This window comes from Glycine soja, chromosome 6 (genome assembly GCF_004193775.1).
Source record: "Glycine soja cultivar W05 chromosome 6, ASM419377v2, whole genome shotgun sequence".
Lineage (NCBI taxonomy): Eukaryota > Viridiplantae > Streptophyta > Magnoliopsida > Fabales > Fabaceae > Glycine > Glycine soja.
In genome coordinates, this window is record NC_041007.1 from 29,721,052 (window position 1) to 29,738,551 (window position 17,500).

Below are 17,500 nucleotides of genomic sequence, written 5' to 3' on the forward strand. Positions count from 1 at the left end.
TTGCAACCGGTGTCAAACGATAAAAGCATTCTCTGGATGAAATTAGGGTCTGACACATCTCAACCCAAAAGAACACTGATGCTTCTATTAAAAATCTAGAAGTTTAGGTTGGACAACTAGCAAAGCAACTATTTGAACGTGGAAGTGGATCTTTCTAACAAATACACAGGTTACCCCAAAGGAACATTGTAATTTAATTACAACAAGGTGGGGGACTATGGTTGGTTTGAAGGATAATGGTGAGAAAAATAATAAAGAAGAAGTTGAAAAAGAAAAAAAATGATGAAGTGGTGACTAGTGAAATAGTAGAAGAGAAAGTGGTAAGTGAAGAACATAAGCATAAATCAAAGAAACAAGCCACTAACCAAGGTAAAGCTATAGTAAATCATCCACCAATTAAGCATTTTCCTTATCCACATGCTCCGTCAAAGAAAGATAAGGAAAGGCAGTACAAGTGTTTCATAGACATTTTCAAACGATTGCAAATTAACATTCCTTTTTTTGAGGTGTTGGAGTAGATGCCAACATATGCTAAATTCATGAATATTTTCTTACAAAGAAGAAAAGAATTGTGGATGATGAAATAGTGGAGCCTCAGCCACAACAATAATGTCCAGCTTAAAAGACGTTAAAGAAGCGCTCCTAGGATGCAACCCAATGTTTCTAAATTTTGTCTTAATTTGTGTTACTTTAATCTTGTCTTATATTCCTGAACCTTACTTTCGATTCTTTATTCAAAAATTATGTTTTTGAATGTCAAATCTATTTTGTTAGAGCTATCATTTGCATGGCCTGCGGACAGGCCTATTTTTCAGGAGGAGGATGAAGACATGACAAATCCTATTGATTATTTCATTGTATAAGACTGAGCTCCTTAGTCATGATCTTCAAAAATTTGTGAGCTTGTCTTTATGTTTATTTATCACTTTGTATTAAATTCTAGTACTTTATTACCTTATTTATTGTTTTAAATTTTTTGTTTGAAAAACTTACATGAGTTTATTTTGACTAATTTATGCGGGCTTTGATATTCTGCTAGTATAGTTTTAGATTATAACTATTTTTGGGACTTAAACAGAAAATTTTTCTTGAACATAACATGCTTTGGAAAGAATCAACAACAAGTATTTTTTAAACTTATTTTTTGGATCAGAACAATACAAAGGGATTTTTTTGGAAAACATTGAAAGGTTCTCCCAAATACCAAATGAATTCAAATGTTTTTGCATGGACTTGATAAAAGAAAAACTTTCGAAACACTGATTTGAGTTGAATATGGAAATAGGCCTTAAGCTTTAGTGATTGTGTGCAACTATAGATTTTACATTAAGTGCCCTCATTAATATGTTCTACAGTCGATTTTGCATAAATTTCTAATTGTCATAACATATGATTCATGGATATTATTTAGGCTTTCTTTTTTTTTCTTTATATTTTAAGTCATTGGCCAAAAAGCTATCCCAATGCATATTATTTTACCATTTGCAAGTCATTTGTGCCAAACACTTTATACTTTCTTGGAACACTAACCTAGGATAAAAGTTTCCTACCTTACCTTAGGTTAGGAAAGAGTAATTTTATAGGCCTATTTCTATCATTTGGTGGCTAATGTGATGTAAATACAATGTTTTTGTGGGTATTAAGGGAAATTAAATATTTGACAAAAAAGAAAAAAATGTAGAAAAGAATAGAAAAGAGAAAAGAAAAAGAAAAGGAAAAACAAGTTCTTTGTGGATAAATAAATGTCTGAATCATGTACATTTTATCAGAGTTGTTGTAAATATGTGAATAGAAAGTATTGATAACTTGGTTGACTTGGTTGAAAATAAAAGGGATAGGAAGTAATCGTTCATTTGAGTTAGTAGCTGATTTTTGTGTATGCTCTCCTATTCTTAAGGTATTTTTGAATATCCAGAAAAGCCAAGATTTCTTTCAAAGCCAGACCCAACCCTAAAAGCCCTAATGATCCATGATGATTATGCAATTTATCTTTGATTTGATGGGAAATGACTTGCAAAAACGATTTATGACATATTAGTGACTGGAATTGAGATGAAACACTTGCCTATGTGAGAATTATACATCTTTGAGAGGTTTTCCTCTGTTTGAATGCATTAGGTGTTTCCTCTTGTGTTATTTAGAAACGAAATGAGAATTGATCTGAATCTCATTTTGGTTCTATGAATTTCATCTTTGTGCTTTCATTTCTCATTATTGCGTTTTGAAAATTTTGTTCTCATCAGTTTGGGAATTGATTCTTTACAAAGCATGTTCATAATTTTTTAAGCATATTTATTCTATACTTATACTATTTTTATTCGTAATTTTTCTTTACTTTGCTTGAGGACAAGCAAGATTCTAGATTGGGGGGAGTTGATAAGTGCCAAATTTCAATTATTTTTGGGATTAAATTGTTAGCACTTATCTTTCGATTGTAATAGTTTTCTTAAAAACTACCCTTAAAACTAGTTGTTTTATATATATATTGTGTATTTACTAATGTTGTTTAAATATGAAAGATTCATCCATGATTTTGTAGGTTTTGATAGTTGTTTGTTAGATCCAGAAAAAAAGCCCAAAGGAAGGGCAAAATGATCATTTCAAAAAGATTTATGACACCCAAATCACCCAAGCTAGCAACCAGCTCTCATGGGCTAGTGATCTTGCTTTGGCCCTAAGCAAACAACTTGCCTGGGTGAGCTGGTTACTTCAGAATTAAGCCATAAATCGCTTGGGCGAGCTGCAGCTCGCCTGGGCGAATTTCCCTCGACTCCTTGGTTGTTTTCTATAAATAGTCATGCATTATTGAAGGAAAAGAACATCCTGTATCATTCAAAAAGCAGAGAAAAATGTAGGGGCTAAGTAAGAAGAAGGAGAAAAGGAAAAGTGGAGCCGAGACGCTGCAAAGTTGTGATCATGGATCACATCCTTCGTCATTTTTCCTGTTAGTCATGTGCTCTACGCAATGATCGGTTAGTTTTTATTAAGGATTAGATGTAATCTTTGTACCCTTATGTATCCCTTTTGATATTATATATGTATGAATCTTTTCTACTCATTATTGGTGATTTCATTCTACTCGTAATGCTTGATTTTATTTGATCACTAGTTTCATGAAATTGGATTTTAAGTGAGACTGGAAAGTAATCTAAGAATTTGAACTGAATGATTTTACTCTTTGCGTTATGTTGCAAGGAATAAAGCATAACGTTTTGATTGCAAAAAGCATGAGGGATCGATATTCGATAAATATTATTAGGTCTTGAGTGCGAGGAATCGACTTGTGATAACCATGTGAGCATCAGTAATGTTAGAAAAAGGATTTATATATGTTAATCTTATTAGGATACTAAGGGTATGAACGATGAAATCCAATCCTATATTTTCTTGAATTAATTAAATTCATTATTATTGTTCCTGTAATTTTACGTATTTCCCACACACTAAATTATGTTATTTTCGTAAATTTTGTTATTCCAATATTTTTGTTATTTTCGTTATTTATGTAAATCCATTATTTTCACTATTCTTTTACTTTAAGATATCTTTAATTAGTTAAACCAAAACCAATGGCATTCGATTAAATTTGTACATAACTATTGAACCAAAAACCAATTACCCATTTCAGAACAATTACCCATTTCTTGGTGATGATGTTGTACATTTCAACATTTTTGAGGCCATGAGACATTCAGCAGAGTCCGACAAAGGAGTATTTTGTTTTCCTTGTAGATATCATTGATGATGCAATAGATAGTGTAGATATTTGTCCAGATGTATAAATTTAAAATGAATGTAAATATGATAAATATTAATGTATAATTATTTAAATTTGAGTTTCTCTTCTTTTTTTGGGATATATGTTAACATGTACTTGCTTTTTGTTTTTCTATAGTTAATTTTTAAATTTATTTATCATAAAAATAAAAATAAAAATATTCTATTAAATTTATTGAAATACAGTGCTTTTAATAAAAACATATATATGTATATATATAAATCATTTTAAAATGATGCTCTTAATTAATTTGAAGACATTAATTTTGATATTGTTGACGTTTTGAATTTGCTAACCTCATTTTGGCATAAATGTAAATTATATTATTATTATTATTATTATTATTATTATTATTATTATTATTATTATTATTATTATTATTCGCACAATAGTTATGTTATTATTACTTGTTTTCCAAATCTATTTATCAATACGGATTATAGTTTCAGTTTTAATATAAGTAGCTTTTTTATTGGTAAACTCTATTTATATGTATTTATTATTATTATTATTATTATTATTATTATTATTATTATTTGGATAAAATTGTATAATAATAATTACTTTATTGTTAGTAGTTATATCTTACAAATTTAATTATGTGAAAAAAAATGTTACGAAATTAATCCTCTTACAAAAAACTTTAAAAATATATTTAATACCTTTTATACCAAAAAATTATTTAATACTTAATTGTTACAAATTTAAGTGAATTTAAAATGATGCTTAATTATTTTGAATAAAAAATTAATTTATCAATTAAATAATTAGATACTTGAATTTAAAGTCAAAAGGTTTATTGAGTTTCTTTGTTTGAGAAAATAAATTAAGAATGCAGATATTTTCACAAATGATATACGTATTGTATAAATAGCCAAATAGTAAATAATTATTTTTGCAAAAAAATAGTAAACCGATAAGTTTTAGGTAAAGAATTTTGATTTTAATATGGAATAAATATTTCATATTTTTGAATTTGATATATTACAATAATTGACTGTTTCAAAATTTTAAAATAATGATTATTATTATTATTACCAATATGACATCTTAAATGTTTTAAATTAATATCAATGTAAGTCATTATTTGATTGTTAAAAGTATAAAGAAACTTTAAATATTATTCATAATTGATGGATATAAATAAAAATCAATCATTATTATAATAATATCAATGTAAGTCATCTGTTTGCATGTACAACTTTGCATATTTTTCTTTGAATTATAGGATATGTTCAAGAAATGGGTAATTGTTCTGAAAATAAAAGTCTCTTAACATTTTGTGATTTGAAATCCTTGTTTTTCCTCTACATGTCATGATAGTTTTGAAAGCTCAATTTGAAAGTGATAAGTTTACCTTTGTGAGAATTTGAGCCATCCATCATCATAAGCTTTTTGGTATGTTTTGCCATGCTTGCACAATAGCCTTGGCTTGATTCTTGTTGATGCTTCCTAATTCACATGCATATTTGGAAATGATTTAGGCAATTTTGTTCTTATAAGCTTCTAGTCAAATGGACATACCTTGAATTAATTCCTTTGATAGCCCCTTCGAGCCTATGTTCCCATTTCTTTGTTTTGAAGCTCACTACAAGCCTTAGGTGAAAAACCATGATATCACCTTGCCCTTAAGGAATTTTGGAGCTTTGGAATTGTTTTGGGAATAAGCTGGGAATAAGTGGAGGGGGGGGGGGTGTATGTTTCATTGGAAGATATAATTTTTGGTCATGCTTGATGTATATAAAAAAGAGAAGAAGAAAAGAAGTGAAGTTGAATAAATGAGGTCTTGTTATGAGGACTTGATTTGGGAGCCTTGGTTGATTTTGTTGATATTAGAGGGTTTGGGTTTACTACTTGTGCTTAATTTCCACTTATTCCCCATTGCTCCTCTATTCCTTTGGGATTTAGCTACTTATTCCATATTTTTTTCCCTACCTTGTCCTTGGCCCCATTACAACCTTTAAAGACCTTTTGATCCTCATGTGCATGTGTTTGTCAAGTTGTTTGTCAATTTTAGAATTTTTCCAAGTCTATGTGGTGTTTGTTTTCATGGGTGCTTCGAGAGTAAATAGTAGCCTAGACACTTGAGAGATAGAGTGTATATCTTGTGAGACTTAATCATTTTTCATTATTGAGTTGATTAACTATTTTTCCATGATTGGGTTGCTTGGATGATTTTCACAAATGTCTTGACTCTTTGGATCTCTTCATATTAGATATTACCCATTCCTTGATGTTCATTGAGAAATATGTAAATGTTTTTGTTTGTCTCTCTTTGATATCCTTGGATTTCGTTATTTATTTCATTTTGCCGAGGAGTTCAAAAGGCTAAGTATGGGGGGTTTTGATGTGCCATTATTTTCTCCTATTTCTTAACCCTTTTTGCACCATTTTAAATACTGATTAGTCTTAATTGTCAAATTAAGTTGGCAGTTTTATTATTTGGGCCCATTCAGCTAATTTGATGTTTTTAATCTAATTTCAGGAATTAATGAAGCATTGGGCTTGAATCCAAAATTAGGCTTGGGCTTGAATCCAAAATTGGGCTTGGACTTGAAGAGGGCAGACTATTTTATTCAACAAAATTAGATCTTATCTTATCTAGATATTATTTAGATTTGATCTCATCTAGATATTATTTCATCTAGATCTTATCTTATCTTATCTTATCTAGATTTGATTTTATTTTATTTATGGGCTTGGATCTTAAACAGATTTGTAAGCTTTGGGGCTGGAAATACAATATAACAGCACCAAGGTTCTAGTTGAGGCTCTCTCTCTCTCCTCTCTCTCTTCTCTTTCCCTTTTTTTTTTGTTTTTGCAATTCCAGTTCTAACTTTTCATTTTAGCAATAAAATTTCGTTCTTCAATCTATAATTTCGTTCTCTATTGATTAATGGAAGGCTAAGTCCCCAGCATTGTTTTCTCTTGAGGATCAAGCACAGTTCTCTTTGAGGTTCTATTATTACTGTAAAATTCTGTTCAGTTTTTTCTCTTCACTAATTACTCTGACTTTGTTGCTATTAATTCATGCATGCTTAGTGCTTGATTAATTGTCTCTACGCTTAATTTACGTTCATGCTTAGTGGTCTTTTATGAGTAATTGGTGTATGTGTTGCTTAATCACATAATGAATGCCTTATGTTAAATTTCGCTTAGTAATTTAATTTAGGGTTGGATTAAGTGGTTGAACTGAATAAGGATAAACTCTCGTAACCTAGGATAAGAGACTTGCTTGTGAATCAAGGGGAAGCAACGTGTTTTAATTTTGATATTTTCTAATTCAATTTTACTCGCTGTTTAATTTACAAAAGCAACCAACCCCCCCCCCCCCCCCATTCGTTACTATTTTCCTACTATCGGTTATGAACATTTGGTTTATCATTGCTCGTTGGGAAACGACCTAGGATCACTTCCTAGTTACTGCATTTTAATGTTTATTAGATTCGAGTACGGCCTCGATCAATAACAAAAAAAAATTAAGTTATTTTTCTGTCCACAACTTCACAAAAGCTTTTAAACCCCTTTTTCAATACTAAACATGCTGAATTCATACAATCACAAGCACTCAACTTAACTAAATGCAAGAAAAAAAAATTTTAAAAGGGTTGGGTTGCCTCCCAGTAAGCGCTCGTTTAATGTCATTAGCTTAACGCATAGTTCTTTGTTATCCTGGATCAATCTTGGTTCTCTCCTTCAGAACCTTCTCATCAATCTCCTTCACTTGTAAACAAACATTCTGGTCCAGCAATTTTCTTTCTTCATTAAATAGATCAAAGTTGATCTGTTGGTCTTCAATACCCATTTCTAACTTTTTCTTCCCCATGTCCACTACACAGCTTGCAGTAGACATAAAGGACGTCCGAAAATTAAGAGAATATCTACATCTTCCTCAATGTCCATTACAACGAAGTCAGTAGGAAAGATAAGATGCTTGACCCGAACCAAAACATCCTCAATCACTCCATAAGGTCTGGTGATGGAGCGATTTGCTAATTGTAATGTCATCCTAGTAGGCATTATCTCCAACTCTCCAAGTCTTTGGCACATGGAAAGAGGCATCAAATTAATACTAGCTCCCAAATCAATAAGAGCTTTGCCAATAGAAACTTCACCTATAGAACAAGGTATAGTGATGTTGCATGGATCTTTATGTGTTGGAGGAAGGATACGTTGAATTACGGCGCTGCAGTTTCCCTCCACAACTATGGTGTCACTATGGATGTACTTGTTTTTCCTAGTTAGCATGTCTTTCAGAAATTTAGCATAGAGTGGCATCTGTTGTAGAGCTTCTCCAAAGGGCATGGTAATTTCTAGCTTCTTGAAAATATCCAGAAATCTAGCTAGATGTCTTTCTTTGTCTTTCCTAGAAGGTACCAAAGGATATGGTACTTCTCTCCCTTTAGCTGAAGATGCTTCTTTCTTTTTCTCTAGAACACTCACTCTTGCTTTTTCTCTTCTCTTCTTTTCTCTCTTTTTCATTTTCATTTTTCTTATTTTTTTTCATTTTCTTTTTCTTTCACTTTTTCTTTTTCTTTTTCCTTCTTTTCCTTCTCACTTATTTCTTTTTCACTCACAATTAGTGGTATCTCCTTCTGCTGATCATCTTCTACTTCCACTTCTTCCTCAGTCTCACTCAAAGGTTCCACCACTGGGTCAATTGCTGGCTCAGTCACCAACTGTTGTTTTTCTTCACCTATCCTCTTCTCTCCTTTACTCATGCTCACCATTTTGCTTCTAGTCATAACAACCTTGCACTCTTCCTTAGGATTCTTCTTTGTGTTGGCTCTAAAGCTGCTTGGCGGTCAGTCTACCAATTATTTTGCCAACTGTCCCACCTAGACTTCTAGATTCTTGATGGCTGACTATGTGCTTTTTTGATTGGACATGGATACTTGCATGAACTGAGCAAGAGTCTCTTCTAGCTTCGTTGTTCTGTCATAAAGACTAGGCCCTTGTTGTTGTGACCTACTAGATGGTCCACCCTGGTCTTTATTGAACTGATTGTCAGAGTGAGTTCTCCACTGTCCCTGTTGCTGATTATATTTTTGGCCATGTTGAAATCCAGAATACCCACATGCATTTAAGTTTGGTCTTGGCTGGTTCCCCATATAGTTCACTTCATGTGTTGTATCTTTTGTGGGAATGCAGCAGCCAGAATCATGTGCTCCACCACATATAACACAACCTGCAACCTGCAAAACAGAAGAAGGTGAAGGTTGTCTAGAATGTAATTGGGTTGGCAACTTACTCAATGTTTCTGTTAATGCTTCAAGTTGCTTGGATAGAAACTTGTTCTATGCCAACAATGCATCCTGTGATGTGAGCTCCAGCAGGCTTCTTTTGGTTAGGATGTGTGCTATATCACGTAAAATTGCATGGTCACTGGCAGCCATATTTTCAATCAATTCCATGGCTTCTTCGGGGGTTTTAAATTTTATTTTTCCCCCTGCAGAAGCATCTAAAAGCTGCTTGGATTGTGGCCTTAACCCGTCAATGAAAATATTAAGCTGGATTGGTTCAGAAAATCCATGAGTAGGCTTCTTTCTTAGTAACCCATGAAATCATTCCAAAGCCTCACTCAAGGACTCGTCTGGAAATTGATGAAAGGATGAGATGGCAGCTTTTCCTTCAGCAGTCTTAGACTCTGGGAAGTATTTCTTCAAGAATTTTTCAACCACCTCATCCCAAGTCTTAAGACTGTTACCTTTAAATGAATAGAGCCATCTTTTCGCCTCTCTAGACAAAGAAAATGAAAAAAAGATCAATCTAATAGCATCCTCGGGCACACCAGTTATTCTGACAGTATTGCATATCTCAATATAGGTAGCTAGACGTGCATACGGGTCTTCATTGGGCAGGCCATGAAACAAATTATTCTGAATCAACTAAATTAATGAATGTGGATAGGTTATATTCTGAGCTTGTACCTTTGGCTGCACAATGCTTGTGAAGAATTGCGGCACATAAGTACTTGAGTAATCTTCCAGGGTCACTTGTCTTGGCTCATCAGCCATGATATTGGCTTCAATTAATACTGTGTGAGATTCCCCTTTTTTTGGAAAACTAGAAGATGCCTCAGAAGATAGAGGTTCTTCCTGAATTGTTGTTGCCTCAATGTCCTGCAAAAACTTTCAATTTCTTTCGGCGTTCCTTTTCCTGCAAGTTGCATTAATTTCCAAGTCCATGGGAATCAAAACACCTACAGAAGACCTTCTTTGCGTGCAAAACAAGCAAAACAGCAGTTAACCAATTCCAAAGAACAATGAATTATACAGTAACTAAATCTTCACAAAATAAACAATGAATAAACAAATTAAAAAAAATAAACGCCTGCAATTTGAACTAAACTTTTCTAAATAAAAAGAAGATTCCTCGGCAACGGTGCCAAAATACTTGTTTCCGCCCCTAGGAATACTACTTGTTTGTGTGGGTGCAAAATCTACCGGCAAGTGCACCGGATCGTCAAGTAAATAATAAAAACAGAATGATCCAAGTATCGAACTCAGGGAACCTATTTTACTTGGAAAAGCGTTATTCAAAATACAATTGTTTGTAAAAAGAATTAAGTATCATGAATTGAAAACAAAGGTATATTCTATTTTAATCAAAGAAATAGTAAACGTGAACAATTGAGTGTGAAAACAAATAAGTAAAAGGGTTAGGTCCTTTCACCGAGATAATTGATGCAATTAGGGTTTTTCACTATTTGAAATTATTCTTGTGTTCTATGCTGAGGACAAAAATACCAACACCGATGTCTCGTGAGTTTGGACTAATTTAAACTAAGCTTCGTTCGCAGATGTCTCTTGTTGAACTTAGCCTAATTTAAATAGCATTATAAGCACAACATAATAAAAACTAGAACCCTGCACACTTTGTCTAGCACTACAGTTATCTAGCCCTACTCCATCAAGTACAAGGAAACAATACATTTGTCAATGCTAAAGTTCCTAACAGCACACACCAATGGGTGATCAAACCACAAGCATGCATACAATAAGCTTAGATAGAAACATTGAACACATGAAAATAACCTCAAATAGATAATAAAAATATTTACATCAAGTACTCAGTAGAAATTCCCAACAAAGGATTTTAGCCCTCCATTACAAGGGAGCAGCTTTCACAAATAGGAGAAGGGTTTTAGAGAAAATACCAGATTACAAAGCAGTGGAGATGTCTCCTCCACCTCTAAGAACCTAGAAAATAACTCTAAAACCTATAATCTACCTAAAAGTTAGGACCTTTGCTTCCTTGCTTAGCTTTTTCCTCTGTTCTCTGCACACAATTCACAGTCAATTCAGACATCTTTCACGTCATCACGCTTTCTCTTTTTTTCTACACAAATCAGGCTTAAAAAGGGCTTTCTGACCTCGAAGGCGTGCTTAGTGCCATTCTCGCGCTTAGCGCGAGTAAGTGATATTTGGCTTAGCGCTAATCTTGCGCTTAGCGCAGAAGAGACAACCGCCTCACTTAGCGAGCTGCATACGCGCTAAGCGCGTGCTAGCATGGAAGAACTCTCTTCAAGCTTATCCTCATGTGCTAAGCCATTGATGTCTCACTTAGTGGTTTGGTCTCGCTAAGCGCATGGTTCAAGCTTAGAGAGACAACACTTTTTGAACCTTCATAATTTTCGCCTTTTTACTTGAAATTGAAGTGAAATTTACATTAAACTCAATAGGAAGGCTTCTACTGAGCACAAATGAAAACTAAACTAGAAATATTTACAATCCTACCAAAAAATAACCATAAATTGGGAGATTTATTTACATTTTGGAAACTTTTCTATACAAAAATCAGTCGTAAAAGACGACTAACAAACTCCCCCAAATTTATAGTTTTGCTTGTCCTCAAGCAAAGAAAGAACAAATCACTTGTCCTCAAGTGACAAGCTCACAGTGGTTATTCAAAAACTATGCTTGTTCCAAAGAATTCAATCACATGACATGAATGGCAATCAATGCTTCCATCAACAGCTTCTCACAAGACATGCAGCTTTTCAAATATGTGAACATGATTATTAAGGAACACGGCTGAAATAAGCTAGTAAGAATGACAGATATCAAGGAAGGATCATTAACCAAAGCCTCACAGTCACTGTTTGACTCAAGCACAAGTGTTTAGGCTTATTCAACAATCAACAACTAACACAAGTCTAAATCTTTGCATTAACAACTTTTTATCTTTTGCATACGCCCTCATCTTCCTACAATACATTTCAGGTGATTCTTTGGGCAAGTGGTTCCTTTGTACCTATCAAAATCTAGCACCTTGAACTTTGGAGGAATAACCACGTCGGGTACCAAGCACAACTCTGCCATGTCAGCAAAGGCATAATTTCCTCCTCCTTTAATGGCGCATAGCCTATCCTCCATATGCTCAATCCATTCCTTCTCAAGTACTGTGGAAGGCCCCTCTCCTCTTACAAAATGCAAGGGTTGTGACAACGAGCGACATTGAGATATTTCAGAAGCGTTTAGCACAAGGATGCCAGAAAATGTCTTCCCTTCAGTGGTATATTTTGGATAAACCCCAAACCTGGCCAGAGTGTTGTCTTAGGGAACTTCATGTGTTTCCCCCATGGGTTGAGAGACATGTGCATGATCAAATAGAGGTTATTGATTCTTAGTGAGTACGGGTGTCGAATTGCTGATATTCTCACCATAAGCATTTACAACAGTGGGCGGTGTATAATTAGGAGGCAACCCATATGGTGGGAAGGAATGCTTGCTCTGAACCTAAACATGATGAGGCCCACATGCATTTTTCATTGCCTCGCCTCCTGGACCTACTACATCTAAGACTAGACGATTCAGTTGATTGAAACCGGTCGGGTGAATTGGGTCCATCTCAGTAGCAGTACTCGTAGCAACAACTGTAGTAGTGTTATCCTCCATCATCTTCCTTATGCTCATCATTGCTTCCATCATCGTTGTCATCTGATCCTTCATGGCCTCCGTATCGGCCATCATTTGTTCCTGTACCTCTTCGATTTCACTCATCATTTTGGCCTTGGCACGCATCTGGTAAGGGTGTCGTAAATTGCAATCTTTCTCTTTGGTTACAATGATATGATTCTAATTTCAAGGAAAGAATGCAATAAGTAATGCAACCAAAGTGGAAAGACAAACAAGCATTAATGCATGTGAATGATACGTTGCTAAAGTATTGTGAATTTTACACAGGACATTCAGTAGAACATAAGGTCGAATCAACTATAATTTTCATTAAATCTTGTCAAAGTCAAAGTGCAACTAGAATAAAACATAGACACATCAACGATTCCTAATTTTGCAAGTTATTATCTCGATCATGTATTGGTAGTATTCAAAGAAGCTATGTAAATTCAACCCATCTTCTGCCCCAACTTTCGCAAGCTGGTTACTTCCATACTTTGACCTTGACTCGATAAAATCTTTTTCTTAAAAGAATGCTCTTGGTTCAACCCTATGTTCGTAAGAATAGAGTTTTTGATCGCCAATATTTCAAAAAACTGTCATAGAGGAGATATGATGAATGATCAGGGCACAGTTATGCTATGCATGACAAATGTATTTATCAAACCGACACAAGATACCCGAAAGACCACCTTTTCTTGTTAACAATGCATTGGGTATGTTCATGTGATTTCAATCATTTTTGGGAGAAAGGATTGTATAACCCCAACATGGTTTGTTTATAGCTATTACCATGGTACCCAACACATGAAACTAAAAATGGGGTGTAAACTTTCACACTTCATTGTGACTTTTGGCGACAAAGAAGGGAATGCAAGGCATGAGCAACTATACGGCAGGATTATGCATAACATGCGAATGATGATAACAGAATGTATGCAATTGGGTAAACAAAAACATGCTAAATGAATATGTATGACAATGCAATGGCTTACGCAAATGAAATCCATGAATATGATAAATGATAAATGCAAGAATGATATGTCCATTATGATGCCATGAAGAGATGCATGATGTGATCAAGGAAACCAGACATGGTGAGTTTGCTCAGTGTCCTTTATTCAGGAACCTAATGGAAAGGATCAAAAAGTCCACTATCTAGTGACAAATCCCAAGGGTATTTTCATGTAACCTTACTGGCCTCTAAAGATATCATCCTCTTAGGTAATACACTATGGCGATAGGGACTATCAGTGATAATGCATCACCAAAAGAGCAAAACTCTAGATGAGGCTCACTGTTATCAAGCGAGTCGGGGACCCAGCATGACCATAGATCGACCTCCACTCCCTATGGCTAACACAAACCGAGGGTATAGGGCTCAATATCTCAAAGTGTGTGCAAAATGTGTGGGTGTCATGTGTGAATGGAGCAACCTAAGAATTACCCAACCCCACCTGCAAAACAACCAAAAAATTCCTAGGCAGATACAAGTATAGCACATGTCGTTTATCCTAGAATTCAATGGCACAATTTATTTCTAACTACAAAGATAATAGATACAAAGATACACACCAAGAAGTAACAACGTAGCAAAGGTTACATGCAAACATGAGTGAAACAAGGAATAAAGGAAACGAGTTCCAAGCTAAATCGCAAAATGAATGGTAACAGAATGATACTTTAACAAACATGAGCATAAGACATGATTAAAGAGAAAGGGAAAATAAATAAATAAATAAAAGGTCACGATAAAATTACACACTTGATCAAATGACTTAACTCTCTAACAAGTCCCTAGTGGAGTCGCCATCTGTCGCAACCTAACTTCGCAACGGATGGCAAGAGAAAATAAATAAAAGCACGTTCGTCTCCTAAAGAGAAAACGAGTGGGAGTCGCCACCAATGTTTATTTAAGGAAAACATTAGAAAAACCAAAAAGAGGTCTGGGAATTTTGAAAGGAAGGGTTCGGGAGTTGTTTATGCAAGGGAAAGGTATTAGCACCCCACAAGCCCATCACAAGGGACGGCAACGTTTAATTGAGTGTTCAAAACATGACTTCAAAATTATTTATTTTCCTTTTTTATTATTATTATTTTTTCAAATCGACAAGGGTGTTGCCCTTGGTCCTACATATGCCCAAGTGCAATGAGGAAATCATACATACATAGTTCTTTAATAAGAATGCTTATGTTTTTGTTTAAGATTCATTTTAAATGCAAACAAAAAGTCATTTAGACGTTGGACCTTGAAACACTTTTTAATTTTTTTGAAAAAAAGAGAAGAGAACCATTAAGGTGTTGGACCTTGAAACAATCTCAAGTGATATTTGACAAAAAGAAGTTTGGTTGTGAAATGATTTTTTCATTTGGTTATGTTTATTACTTTCTAGTCTCACTAAAAAGGGTCCAATTTCATGACACTAGTGGTCGATTAGAACTAAGCCTTAGGAATAAAATGAAATTACCAACAATAAGTGGAGAAGATAAATGCACACGTAATATCACAGAGGACCTATAAGGGTACATAGATTACATCAAAATCTTAAGAAAAACTAACCGACTATTGCACAGGGTACAAGGCTAGCAAGAGAAATGATGTAGGAAACGATCCACGGTTCGATTCGATAGCACCTCGGCTTTTCTTTTTTTCTTCTTCTCTTTCTCCTTTCTGCGTTTTTCCTCCCTTTCTTCAATTTTTAGAACCCCTTCACCTCTCCCCCTGCATGGCTATTTATAGAAAAAGCCATTTGGTGAAGGGGAAGCTCACCCAAGCGAGCTGCTTGCTTAGGCTTGAAGTCATTAGCTTGCCCCGGAGAGTAGCTTGCTTAGTGCTTAATCTTTTTTCATGGCCCAGGCGAGCTAGATGCTAGCCTGGGCGAATTTAGGGTCAGAAATCTCTAGGAAATAACCATTTTGCCCCTTCCTTGTGGCTTTTGTTTCTGGAACTGGCAAACAACCATCAAAACCTTGTGCGACCCCTTGGCCTTGCGCTGCAACCGGTGCCAAACACCTATTTTGATTAGCAATGATCAAAAAATCATGTCCAAATGATAAAAACATTATACCCAGATGAAATTAGGGTCAGACACTAATGATTCTAAAGTTGTTATGGATTTTGAGAGATCTAACTATTTTTGTAGGTTTGGTGTGTCTAGAGCCATTATTAGTGACCAGGGGAGCCTCTTCTATAACAGGTTGTGGGCATCATTGCTCCAGAAGTATGGGGTTGTGCATAGAGTTTCTACAACTTATCATCCCTAAACTCAAGCAAGCAAAGGTTTTTAATAGAGAGATCAAGCAAGTGTTGTAGAAGGTAGTGCAACCCAACAGGAAGGATTGGAGCAAGCTACTTCAGGATGCTTTATGGGCCCAAAGGACTACTTACCGAACACCTTTGGGGATGTCTCCCTATAGGCTGGTTTTTGGTAAGGCAAGCAACCTTCCGATGGAGACTAAGCATCGTGCATATTGGGTGGTGAAGAGTTGTAACATAGCATTTGATGAAGCGGTAGGGAAAGGAAGCTTCAATTACAAGAACTTGCGGAGATCCACTTAGAATGTGACATTGGGGCATGGGTTTCTGTTTCAATTGCATGATGTTCTGAACATGTTATTTTACTTTATTTTATTTTGCTGCTTAACTTGAGTTCTTTTGTAAACTTGGACAGCCTTGCTTTGAGCCAGAGATGTTTTTAATAAGTTTTATTCGGTAACAGTGAAGCGAAAGTGACTTTTTTATGGATTTGTTTACATGATTTGAAGAAAATTGATTTAACTAAATTCTGCATTTTTATATGTTTTTCTTATTTATATGTATGTTGGGATAGAGGATGTCACATCAATTAGTTACTTCATTTTGTACAAAAAAAAAATTAGAAACTTGTTGTGCAAGTTTTAGAACCAAACTTTTTTCTCTTTTTTTGTCAATTGTTCTTCATTCTTCTTCCTCTCTTCAACTTTGTTCTTCCTTTTTCTTGCACACATTTTATTTCTCTTCCCTTGGTGATGATCATGGAAGGATAAACAATCAATCAATCCAAGGATCCAATCCAAGAAAGGCTGAATTTGAGTTCTGGTTTAGTATTTCAATTTTGTGTGAATGTTCATCTTCTTCTTCAATCCTATTTTTTATTTTCATGATTATCAATGTACTTAGTATTGAAAACAAATTAGGTTATGGATTCATTTCCTAATTTCAAATTTAATCACAGATTGTTTGGATGATATTTCAATCTAATTTGTGATCTCAATGAATTTAGGGATTAATTCAATTGACCTAGCTCTAATGGGATTGACTGAACTTTCACAATTTGAAAATCATTTGTAGCAACTTTGATAATTTGAATTTCTTTGTTTGGTGAATTGGATTGATGCTATTAAATTTGTTCCATATTTTGCTTCCGAAACTCTGTTTTAGTTTAGATTCTACATTTTTGTTTTTGTGTTTTCGTATTTCTTTCCATTGCCTACAAACTATTCATCGAAAATCCCCTTGTTGTTTATTAGTGCATTAAAGTCAGAACCAAATTGAATCGGATCTTTGAGTCGCCTAGGTTATTCCTATACTATAGAATTAATCCTATTTTTATTTGTTTTGGAACGATTCAACAATTGTTATCAGTAGGTTCACATAGATGCCCACTTCATTCCTTGCCATAAAGTGGATGATGTTTGTGTGGTCGCATATTTATTTTTTACGGAAGTGGTGTGCCTATATGGCGTGCCCATAAGCATTGTATTAGATAGGGATTCTATGTTCCTAAGCCACTTTTGGAAGACGATGTGGAGCAAACTGGGCGTGAAAGTCCTTTTCTCTACT